Source organism: Choloepus didactylus, chromosome 15 (genome assembly GCF_015220235.1).
Source record: "Choloepus didactylus isolate mChoDid1 chromosome 15, mChoDid1.pri, whole genome shotgun sequence".
Lineage (NCBI taxonomy): Eukaryota > Metazoa > Chordata > Mammalia > Pilosa > Megalonychidae > Choloepus > Choloepus didactylus.
The window spans coordinates 85,901,756-85,914,571 of NC_051321.1; the positions used below are offsets into that span (position 1 = coordinate 85,901,756).

At 39.6% G+C, this 12,816-nt stretch overlaps 1 pseudogene; it reads left to right on the top strand.

Annotated features, from left to right (window-relative positions):
- Window positions 1–10,092: 10,092 nt before the first annotated feature.
- On the top strand, window positions 10,093–10,675 carry LOC119510910 (annotated as a pseudogene).
- Window positions 10,676–12,816: the final 2,141 nt, after the last annotated feature.

Below are 12,816 nucleotides of genomic sequence, written 5' to 3' on the forward strand. Positions count from 1 at the left end.
AAATATGAGCAGGGTCTTAGGGAGCTGAGTGACAACATGAAACGCACAAATATACGTGTTATGGGTATCCCAGAAGGAGAAGAGAAGGGAAAAGGGGCAGAAAGAGTAATAGAAGATATATTCACAGGAAAATTTCCCAACTCTTATAAAAGACAGAAAATTAGAGATTCAAGAAGTACAACGTACCCCAAATAGAATAGATCCCAATAGACCTACTCCAAGACACTTACTGGTCAGATTGTCCAATGTCAAAGACAAAGAGAGGATTCTGAAAGCAGCAAGAGAAAAGCAATCCATCACATACAAGGGAAAGTCAATAAGACTATGTACAGATTTCTCTGCAGAAACCATGGAGGCAAGAAGACAGTGGCATGATATATTTAAGATACTGAAAGAGAAAAACTGCCAACCAAGAATTCTATATCCAGCAAAACTTTCCTTCAAAAATGAGGGAGAGATTAAAACATTTTCAGACAAACAGACACTGACAGAGTTTGTGAATAAGAGACCAGCACTACAAGAAATACTAAAGGGAGTGCTACAGGCTGATAGGAAAAGACAGGAGAGAGAGAGTTGGAGAAGAGTGCAGAAATGAAGATTATCAGGAAAGGTAAAAAGAGAGGAAAAAATAAGATATGACATATAAATTCCAAAAAACAAAATGGTAGTAGAAAGTACTGCCCTTACAGTAATAACACTAAATGTAAATGGATTAAACTCCCCAATAAAAAGACACAGACTGGCAGAATGGATTAAAAAACAGGACCCATCTATATGCTGTCTACAAGAAACTCACTTTAGACACAAGGACAAACATAGACTGAAAGTGAAAGGTTGGAAAAAGATATTTCATGCAAACAACAACCAGAAAAAAGCGGGAGTAGCTATATTAATATCAGACAAGTTAGACTTCAAAAGTGAAACAATTAAAAGAGACAAAGAAGGACACTATATATTAATAAAAGGGTCAATTCATCAAGAAAACATAACAGTCATAAATATTTATGCACCAAACCAGAATGCCCCAAAATTCATGAGGCAAACACTGCGATCACTGAAAGGAGAAATAGATACCTCTACAATAATAGTTGGAGACTTCAATACACCACTCTCATCAATGGATAGAACATCTAGACAGAGGATCACTAAAGAAACAGAGATGTTGAATTGTATGATAAATGAACTAGACTTGACAGACATTTATAGAACACTACACCCAACAACAGCAGGATACACTTTTTTCTCAAGTGCTCATGGAACATTCTCTAGGATAGACCACATGTTAGGTCACAAAGCAAGTCTCAACAAATTTAAAAATATTGATATTATACAAAACACTTTCTCAGACCACAATGGAATGAAGTTGGAAATAAATAAAAGGCAGAAGGTCATAAAATTCACAAACATATGGAGGCTAAACAACACCCTCTTAGAAAACCAGTGGGTAAAGGAAGCAATTACAAGAGAAATTAGTAAATACCTCGAGGCAAATGACAATGAAAACACAACTTATCAAAACTTATGGGATGCAGCAAAGGCAGTGCTGAGAGGGAAATTTATTGCCCTAAATGCCTATATTAAAAGAGAAGAGAGAGCAAAAATTGAAGAGTTAACTGCTCACCTGGAGGAATTAGAGAAAGAACAGCAAACTAAACCCAAAGCAAGCAGAAGGGAAGAAATAACAAAGATTAGAGCAGAAATAAATGCAATTGAGAACAGGAAAACAATAGAGAGAATCAACAAAACCAGAAGTTGGTTCTTTGAGAAAATCAATAAAATCGATGGACCACTGGCTAGGCTAACAAAAAAAAAGAGAGAGCAGATGCAAATAAATGCAATCAGAAATGGTAAAGGAAATATAACTACCGACCCTGCAGAAATTAAGGAGATAATGAGAAGATACTATGAGCAACTATATGCTAATAAACTAGACAACTTAGATGAAATGGACAACTTCCTAGAAAAGCATAAACAACCAACATTAACTCAAGAAGAAATAGATGACCTCAACAAACCAATCACAAGTAAAGAGATTGAGTCAGTCATCAAAAAGCTCCCAAAAAGGAAAAGCCCAGGATCAGATGGTTTCACATGTGAATTCTACCAAGCATTCAAGAACGAATTAGTACCAATCCTGCTCAATCTCTTCAAAAAAATTGAAGAAGAGGGAAAGCTACCTAACTCTTTCTATGAAGCCAACATCACCCTAATACCAAAACCAGGCAAAGATACTACAAAAAAAGAAAATTATAGACCAATTTCTTTAATGAATATAGATGCAAAAATCCTCAACAAAATACTCGCAAATCGAATCCAGCAGCACATTAAAAGAATTATACACCACGACCAGGTGGGATTTATTCCAGGTATGCAAGGCTGGTTCAACACAAGAAAATCAATTAATGTAATACACCACATCAATAAATCAAAGCAGAAGAACCACATGATCATCTCGATTGATGCAGAAAAGGCATTTGACAAAATTCAACATCCTTTCCTGATGAAAACACTTCAAAGGATAGGAATAGAAGGGAACTTTTTCAACATGATAAAGGCAATATATGAAAAACCCACAGCTAACATCACACTCAATGGGGAGAGACTGAAAGCTTTTCCTCTAAGAACAGGAACAAGACAGGGATGCCCACTATCACCATTGCTATTCAACATTGTGCTGGAAGTTCTAGCTAGAGCAATTAGGCAAGAAAAAGAAATAAAAGGCATCCAAATTGGAGAGGAAGAAGTAAAACTTTCACTATTTGCAGATGACATGATTCTATATGTAGGAAATCCAGAAAAATCTACAGCAAAGCTACTACAACTAGTCAATGAATACAGCAAAGTAGCAGGCTACAAGATCAACATGCAAAAATCTGTAGTGTTCCTATACACAAGTGAAGTGCAACAAGAGGAGGAAATCAAGAAAAAAATCCCATTTACAATAGCAACCAAAAGAATCAAGTATTTAGGAATAAACTTAACCAAGGACACAAAAGACCTTTACATCGAAAACTATAAGAAACTGCTAAAAGAAATTGAACAAGACCTGAAAAAATGGAAGAACATACCATGTTCATGGATTGGAAGACTAAATATAGTTAAGATGGCAATTTTACCTAAACTGATTTACAGATTCAATGCAATACCAATTCAAATCCCAACAACTTACTTTAAAGAAATAGAAAAACCAATAACTAAATTTATTTGGAAGGGTAAGGTGCCCCGAATAGCCAAAAATGTCTTGAGAAAGAGGAATGAAGCGGGAGGTCTCACACTACCTGACTTTGAAGCATATTACAAAGCTACAGTGCTCAAAACAGCATGGTACTGGCATAAGGACAGATATACTGATCAATGGAATCGAATTGAGTGTTCAGAAGTAGACCCTCACATCTATGGACAACTGATCTTTGATAAGGCAGTGAAGCGAAAGCAACTGGGAAAGAGCAGCCTGTTCAATAAATGGTGTTTGGAGAACTGGATATCCATTTCCAAAAGAATGAAAGAGGATGTCCATCTCACACCTTATTCCAAAATTAACTCAAAGTGGATCAAAGACCTAAACATTAGCACCAAGACCATAAAACTCTTAGAAGAAAATGTAGGACAGTATCTTAGAGATCTTGTGAAAGGAGGTGGTTTCTTAGACCTCACACCCAAGGCACAAGCAACCAAAGAACAAATAGACAAATGGGATCTCCTCAAAATTAAACACTTTTGTACATCAAAGGACTTTGCCAGAAAAGTCAAAAGGCAACCTACACAATGGGAGATGATATTTGGAAACCACATATCAGATAAGGGTTTAATATCCCGAATATATAAAGCAATCCTGCATCTCAATAACAGAAAGACAAACAATCCAATTAAAAAATGGGCAAAAGACATGAACAGACATTTTTCTGAAGAGGAAATACAAATGGCTCAAAAGCATATGAAAAAATGCTCAACTTCACTGGCTATTAAGGAAATGCAAATCAAAACCACAATGAGATATCATCTCACACCTACCAGAATGGCCATTATCCAAAAAACAGAAAATGACAAGTGCTGGAGAGGATGTGGAGAAAGAGGCACACTTATTCATTGTTGGTGGGAATGTAGAATGGTGCAACCACTCTGGAAGACAGTATGGAGGTTCCTCAGGAAGCTAAATATAGATTTGCCATATGACCCAGCTATTCCATTGCTGGGTATATACTCAGAGGAACTGAAACTTAAGACACAGACAGACATTTGTAGACCAATGTTTATTGCAGCATTATTCACAATTGCCAAGAGATGGAAACAGCCCAAATGTCCATCAAAGGACGAGTGGATAAACAAACTGTGGTATATACACATGATGGAATATTATGCAGCTGTAAGACAGAACAAAGACATGGATCATGTAATAATGTGGCTGAACCTTGAGGACATTATGTTGAGTGAAGTTAGCCAGAAACAAAAGGACAGATTCTGTATGGTCTCACTAATATGAACAGATATTAATGAACAAACTTTGGGAGTTAAAAGCTGACAAACAGGCGACCAGGAGATAGAAAGAGGGCAGAGATCAGCCATTTGATGCTGAAGGACTACAGAATGTTTAGGATTGATCGCATAGATCCAGAAATAGATAGCATAATGCTGTGTGATGGTAGCACGGTATTGTAAGTACACTGAACAAAGATGTCTGTGAGTAAAGCTGAAAGAGGTGGGATAGGAGAATGTATGACACCAGAGGTAACGATAGATGATAAAGACTGGGACTGTATAACGTGGCAAAAACTGGAGTGGCCAATGACTGTTACTAAATATACAAATATAAAAATGTTTTTGCATGTGGGAAAGCAAATGAATGTCAACCATGTAGAAATTTGAAAAAGGGATGGTATTCAGGAAAAAACATAATCAAAGCAAACTGGAGTCTATGGTCAACAGTAACATTGTAATATACCTCCATTAAATGTAACAAAGGCAATATGCCATTGCTAAATGTATATGAGAAAGGGATATAGGGGAGTAATATGGGATTCTTGGTAGTGGTGTTATTTGCTGTCCTTAGTAGTATATTGTATTGTATGACATGTTATTTTTCTTTTTAACATTTTTTCTTATTGCTAAAAAAAAAAAACAAAAAAAAAAACCAATTTTTCTTGTAGTAATCAATATGTTCAAATGCTGATTGTAGTGATAAATGTACAACTTTATGATGATACCATGAACAACTGATTGTACACTGTGGATAAATGTATGGTATGTGAATATAAGTCTATAAAATTGTAGGAAAATATATATATAGGAGTAAAAGTGTTGGAGAAAACATGGTGAGAGCAATGATGCCTCACCAATATGGACTAACTACAATGTGTAAACTCAGAATTGAATCTTAGAACATAGCCTAACGTGGACACAATAATTGTAATAGTACCTAGATTGTAAGCTCTTACAGCAGTTAACTCTATCCCTGAATTGTAAGGCCTATCTCTAAACTTTGAGATGCTGATCCCCTAGCGTATGTTGTCACAAACATTGAGACTGGTGGTTTGATGTGCTGAGCCCTTGAGCATGGGACCTTGCCCTTATGAAGCTCATTACCACAAAGGAGAGTCTAAAGTTGTATGTAATGGTGCCTAAGAGTCTCCCCCTGAGTACCCTCTTTGTTGCTCAGATGTGGCCCTCTCTCTCTCTAACTGAGCCATCTCGACAGGTGAACTCGCTGCCCTCCCCCCTACGTGGGACCCAACTCCCAGGGGTGTAAATCTCCCTGGCAACGCAGAGTATGACTCCCGGGGATGAATGTAGACCCGGCATCGTGGGACTGAGAGTATCTTCTTGACCAAAAGGGGGATGCAAAATGAGACAAAATGGTTTCAGTGGCTGAGAGATTCCAAATGGAGTCGAGAGGTCACTCTGTGGACATTCTTATGCACTATATAGATAACACCTCTTAGGCTTTAATGTATTGGAATAGCTAGAAGTAAATACCTGACACTACCAAACTCCAACCCAGCAGCCTGGACTCCTGAAGACAATTATATAATAATGTAGATTACAAGGGGTGACAGTGTGATTTTGAAGACCTTGTGGATCACACCCCCTTTATCTAGTGTATGGATGAGTGGAGGAATGGGGATAAAAACTAAAGGACAAATGGGGTGGGATGGGGGGATGATTTGGGTGTTTTTTTTTTTTCACTTTTATTTTTTATTCTTGTTCTGGTTCTTTCTGATTTAAGGAAAATGTTCAGAGATAGATTGTGGTGATGAACGCATAACTATGTTATCATACTGTGGACAGTGGATTGCATATCATGGATGATTGTATGATGTGTGAATGCATTTCAATAAAACTGAATTAAAAAAAAAAGTTTTTTTAAAGAAATGGAAACTGGGCTCAAAGGCACGTGAACACACATATTTATCGCAGCATGGCTGGAGATAGCAAAACTCAGAAGCAACTTAAATAACCATTATGTCAAGATGACACCAATTATCAAATCTTGGGGGCATCCATTCAGCAGAATATTAGGCAGCTATCAAAAAGAATAGGGCACGAAGAGAAAAAAAAGCAAGATGTAGAATAGTATGTGCAATATGCCATGATTGTGTTCCAAAAAGGATGCACACATTTCATATATGAATAGACCATCTCTAGAAAGGAATTCAAGGAACTGGTAACAGCTGTGACCTCTACAGAGCATGTATTTGTCTCCTGGCTGCTATGACTGATAGCACCCAATGGGTTGGCTTCAAACAGGCATTTATTGTCTCATGATTTCAGAGGCTAGGCAATCCTTAGATTCCTTGGCTTTCCCATTACATGGTGATGTTCTTTCCTTTCTCTTCCGGGTGCCTGCTAACTTCTGGCTTCTGGCCTCTCCATGGTTTTCTCTTCACAAGGCCTCCAATAATAGCATTAAGACCCAGTATGATTCAGTTGGGGTACACCTAAACTAAAAGTAACATCTTACAAGGGTCCTATGTACAAAAGGTTCACACCCACAGTCATGGATTAAGAACATGTGTTGGGGTTGCATAACGCAATCTGCCACAGAGAGGGACTGAGGGACTGGGAGACAGGTGGAAGGGATTTTCTTTTTGAAAGTGTTTTTATCATGTACGTGTATTACCTGTTCAGAAGCAAAGCATTTTTAAATGTGAGGAACCTAAAAAGGGACCTCAAGACCTTCCTAAGAATTAACTGACTGGCAATCCAAGATGGCGGATTAGGAGGAACACAACAAAATTCTCCTCTGTGAAAAACACTAGATGAAGGACAGAAAGTGCTCCAGGACAGCAGTTCCAGGGTTCCACTGGCTGGGCAGGGACTTCTACACCTATAGAGACTATGTACCAAGAGAGGCTGAGAGACTGTGTTCAGAGGCAGATAGGGGAAGACCTGGAAACTCACTGGGGAAATGGCAGCTGGAGTCACAGTCTAGCATGGTGGGGAGAGACTGAGAGACTGTGTTTGTTCAGAGGTGGGTTAATAGAAGACCCACAAACTCACTGGGGAAATGGCAGCTGGAATCACAGTTGAACATGGTGAGGAGAAACCAAGAGACTGTGTGTTCTAGTTTGCTAATGCTGCAGAATGCAAAACACCAGAGATGGATTGGCTTTTATAAAACGGGGATTTATTTCGCTACACAGTTACAGTCTTAAGGCCACAAAGCGTCCAAGGCAACACATCAGCAATCGGGTACCCTCACCGGAGGATGGCCAATGGCCTCCGGAAAACCTCTGTTAGCTAGGAAGGCAGCTGGCATCTGCTCCAAAGCTCCGGCCTCAAAACGGCTTTCTCCCAGGACGTTCCTCTCTAGCAAGCTTGCTCCTCTTCAAAACATCACTCCCAGCTGCACTCTCTTCCTCCCCCCGAGTCAGCTCATTTATGTAGCTCCACAGATCAAGGCCCACCCCGAATGGGTGGGGCCACGCCTCCATGAGAACATCTCATCAGAATCATTGCCCACAGCTGGGTGGGGCACATTCCAAGCAAATCCAACCATCACCAAAATGCCTGCCCCATACAAAACCACAAAGATAATGGCATTTGGGGGGCACAATACACTCAAACCGGCACACTGTGTTTGGAGGTGGTTTAGTGGAAGACCCAGAATTCTGCCTGGGAACCAGCAGCCAGAGCCACAGTCCAATGCAGTGGAGAACACCTTCCATGCCCCAGGTACCTGCCTCAGTATTTGGTGTGGGTGATAACTCTTCACACACCCACAGCTAAGAACCCCCGAGCCTGAGCTGGGGATGGACCACTGCAGCAGGCAGATGATCATGGAAATGAGTAGTTTCCACAACCAAGTAGCCATCTTTGTAGCTGGCAGAAAGACACCCCATCACAGCACTACAGCCGGGAGCTTCCTTCAGGGAATTTGGGATATGGCCGACTTGTGATGACACCCACTCCTCCTCTGCGGAAGTCCATGCTTTGCACAGCCTAGAGGCAGGGGTGCCATACAGAAGTGCCAGGAGCCCTAAATCAATCCCAGGGACTTGTGGGCCTATGGCAGAGAAAGACTGTGGGGAATCTGAGCTGAAGTGTTAGACATATTCTGCAGCCCCACGGTATTCCAGCTGCAGCCCTGGGAACAGCTGGGAGTACTGGGTCTTAGAGCAGTCTCCCTGCCAATCTGCACAGGACATGCCACAATCCCACTGGGCTGGTGGTCCCCACTGCACATAGAAAACTGATGCACTGATTGGACCCCACATGGTCTGAGCCCCTACTCAGTACATAGATGAAGTTTGGGAGAACTGGCTTCTGGGTAAGAGGAGGCTTGGGAGTGCCATCTGCTGGTAGGTCAGGGAAAGTACTCCACCAACTGTAGCTCTGTCAAATTATATAAAATTGTTTAAATAAGCCTGCATATCCTAAAAGAACCCTATGAAGATAAGCAAATGGCAAATTCCAAAAACAACAGAAAATTATAAAACATATGAAGAAACCAGAAGATATGGATAACCCAAATACCCAAATTAAAAAACCAGAGGAGACACAGAACTTGGAGAACTTAATCAAAGAAGTAATCACAAACACCAATACCATGGCTTAGGATATAAAGGACATCAAGAAAACCTTAGAAAAGCATAAAGAAGAATTTGTAAGAGTAAATAAAAAATAGTGAATCTTTTGGAAATAAAAGAAACTGTTGATCAAATAAAAAAGATTCTTGAAACACATAACACCAGATTTGAAGAAGTAGAGGAATGAATAAGTGAACTCAAAAAAAGTGTGTTGGAAAGTGAAAGCACAAAAGAACAAATGGTGAAAAATATAAAAAATTTGAAATGGATCTCAGTTTAATGATGGACAACATGAAATGCACAAATATAAGAATCATTGGTGTTCCAGAAGGGGAAGAGAAGTGTAAAGGGCTAGGAAGAGTATTCAAAGACATTGTTGGGGAAAACTTCCCAACCCTTCTAAATGACATAAATATGCAAATAATAGATGCCCAACAAACTCCAAACAGAATAAGTCCAAATAAACCCACTCTGAGTTGTATTATGATCATATTATCAAATGCTGAATAGAAGGAACAAGTTCTGAAAGCAGCAAGAGAGAAGTAATTCACCACATACAAGGGAAGCAGCATAAGGCTAAGTAGTGACTACTCAATGGCCACCATGGAGGCAAGAAGGCAGTGGCATGACATATTTAAAATTCTGAAAGTGACAAACTGCCAACCAAGAATTCTTTATCCAGCAAAGCTCTCCTTCAAATTTGAGGTAGAGCATAAAATCTTCACAGACAAACAAATGCTGAGAGAATTTGCTAACAAGAGACCTGCCCTACAAGCAATGCTAAGGGGACCCCTACTGGCTGAGAAAAAAATAAAGGAGAGAGAGGTTTGGAGAAGGGCACAGAACTAAAGATTTTTAGTAAAGGTACATTAAGGGAAATAAAGAGAGAGGGAAAAAATATATCTAACAAATAAAAACTAAAGGATATGATGGCTGATTCGAGAACTGTCTTCACAGTAATAACATTGAACATGAATGGATTGAACTCCCCAGTTAAAAGACATGGAGTGCCAATCTCCTTTCTTTTCTGGTCCCAGGTGCTCTGGGAGCTGCAGGCGAAGGTGCAGACATGGCCAAGTCCAAGAACCACACCACGCACAACCAGTCCCAGAAATGGCACAGAAACAGCATCAAGAAGCCCTGATCACAAAGATATGAATCACTTAAGGGGGTGGACCCACAGTTCTTAAGGAACATGCATTTTTCCAAGAAGCATAACAAGAAGGGCCTGAAGAAGATGCAGGCCAACAATGCCAAAGCCATGAGCACACATGCAGAGGCCATCAAGGCCCTCATAAAGCCCAAGGAGGTCAAGCCCAAGATCCCAAAGAGTGCTAGCTGCAAGCTCAATCACCTGGCCTACAGTGCCCACCCCAAGCTCGGGAAGCGTGCTCGTGTGTGCATCACCAAGGGTCTCAGACTCTGCTGACCAAAGTCCAAGGCCAAGGATAAAACCAAGGCCCAGACTCCAGCTCCAGCTCAGGTTACCACTCCGAGTCAGGCTCCCAAAGGTGCCCAGGCCCTCACAAAGGCTCCTGAGTAGAGCTCTCCTAGGATGGAAGGACTGGTGTGACCCCCAGGCTGCCATGTGCACAGTGCTGGGTCCTCCTGTGCTATTTGTACAAATAAACCTGAGGCAGGAGCTGTCAAAAAAAAAAAAGATATGGATTGGCAGAATGGATTAAAAAATATGAACTATCAATATGTTCCTTACAAGAGATTCATCTTAGACCCAGCAATGCAAAGAATTTAAAAGTGAAAAGATGGACGAAAATATTCCATGCAAGCTATAACCAAAAGAAAGCAGGAGTAGCAATATTTACAAAATAGACTTTAAATGCAAGAATGTCATAAGAGACAAATAAGGATATTATATACTAGTAAAAGGGACAATTCAACAAGAAGAAATAACAATCATAAATGTTTATGTATTCAATCAAGGTGCTCCAAAGTACATGAGGCAAACATTGACAAAACTGAAGGAAGCAATAGATGTTTCCACAATAATTGTTGGAGACTTCAATACATCATTCTCTCTGACAGATCAGCCAGACAGAGGACCAATAAGGAAACTGAGAATCAAAACAATGTGATAAATGAATTCAACTTATCAGACGTATATAGAGCATTACATCCCAAATAACCAGTGTGCTGGTTTGGATGTATTCTGTCCCCCAACATGCAATGTTCTTTACTGCAGTCTTGTGCAGGCACATGCATTAGTGCTGATTACATTGGAATCTTTGGATTAGATTGTTTATATGGAGATATGACACACTCAACTGTGGTTAATAACTTTGATTAGATTGTTTCCATCAAGGTGTGGCCCCAGCCACTCTTGATTTAATCATTGAAGTCCTGTATAAGAGCTCAGACAGAAAGAGCTTGGTGCTGCAGCTGAAGCAGACATTTTGGAGATGGTTTTTGAAATCAGACTTTTGCTGACACTTTGCTCCAGAGAAGCTAAGAGAGGACAAATGCCCCAAGAGCAACATTTTTGGTGAACACACAGGGGGTGAGGGAGGAGCTGAATCACAACCTGGGATAAGAAGATGCCAGCCACATGGCTTCCCAGCTAAACGGAGGTTTTCCATACACCATTGCCCTTCCTTTGGTGAAGGTATATTTGATGTCTTAGTCTGGGCATTTTCATGAACTTCTGACTGTAAATTTGTAAACAAATAAACCCCCTTTATAAAAGTGAATCCATTTCTGGTATTTTGCATAACAGCAGCATTAGCAAACTGGAAAAACCAGGATATGCATTCTTCTCTAGTGCCCATGGAACTTTCTCTGGGATAGATCATACGCTGGGGAATAAAACAAGCCTCAATAAATTTAAAGAGATTGAACTTATTCAAAGCACATTCTCTGACCACTTTTGAATACAACTAGAAATCAGTAATCATCAAAGATCTGGAAGATTCACAAATATCTGAAAGTTAAACAACACACTTTTTTTTAGACTTTTTTATTGAAAAATTTAAAAAACAGAAAAGCAAAAACCAAAAAACACATTTCAAATGAAATAAGACAAAAAATAAGAAAAACAAATCACCAAAAATAATTATATTGCTTCCAACATGTTTCTACCATACCCCAAGAAAATTAACAAACCATAACCAAAGGAATAAGAAAAACAAATGACCTAAAATAACTACATGGCTTCCAACATGTTCCTACCATTCCCCCCAAAAAATTAACAAACCATAGTCATTCCTGAGCATTGCCATAACATTAAGATTACCCTCCATAACATAACTTCTTATTAGATTATCAGTCCCCCCTCACTAGTTGCTGTCTTTCTCTAGATCCCCTACATTCTACAATATAAAATATTTATTTTACATTTTTCACAGAATTCACATTAGTGGTAACATACAATATCTCTCTTTTTGTATCTGGCTTATTTCACTCAGCATTATGTCTTCAGGGTTCATCCACGTTGTCATATGTTTCATGATCTCATTCCTTCTTACTGTCTCATAGTATTCCTTCATGTGTGTATACCACATTTGTTTATCCACTCACATGTTGAAGGACATTTGGATTGTTTCCATCTCTTGGCAACTGTGAATGTAGCTATGAACATTGATGCACAAATATCTGTTCATGTCACTGCTTTCAGATCTTCTGGGTATATGCTGAAAAGTGAAATTGCTGGACTGAAGGGTAACTCAATATCTAGTTTTCTAAGGAAATGCCAGACTGAGTTGCAGAGTGGCTGTACCATTATACAGTCCCATCAACAATGAATAAGTGTCCCAATTTCTCTACATCCCCTCCAGCATTT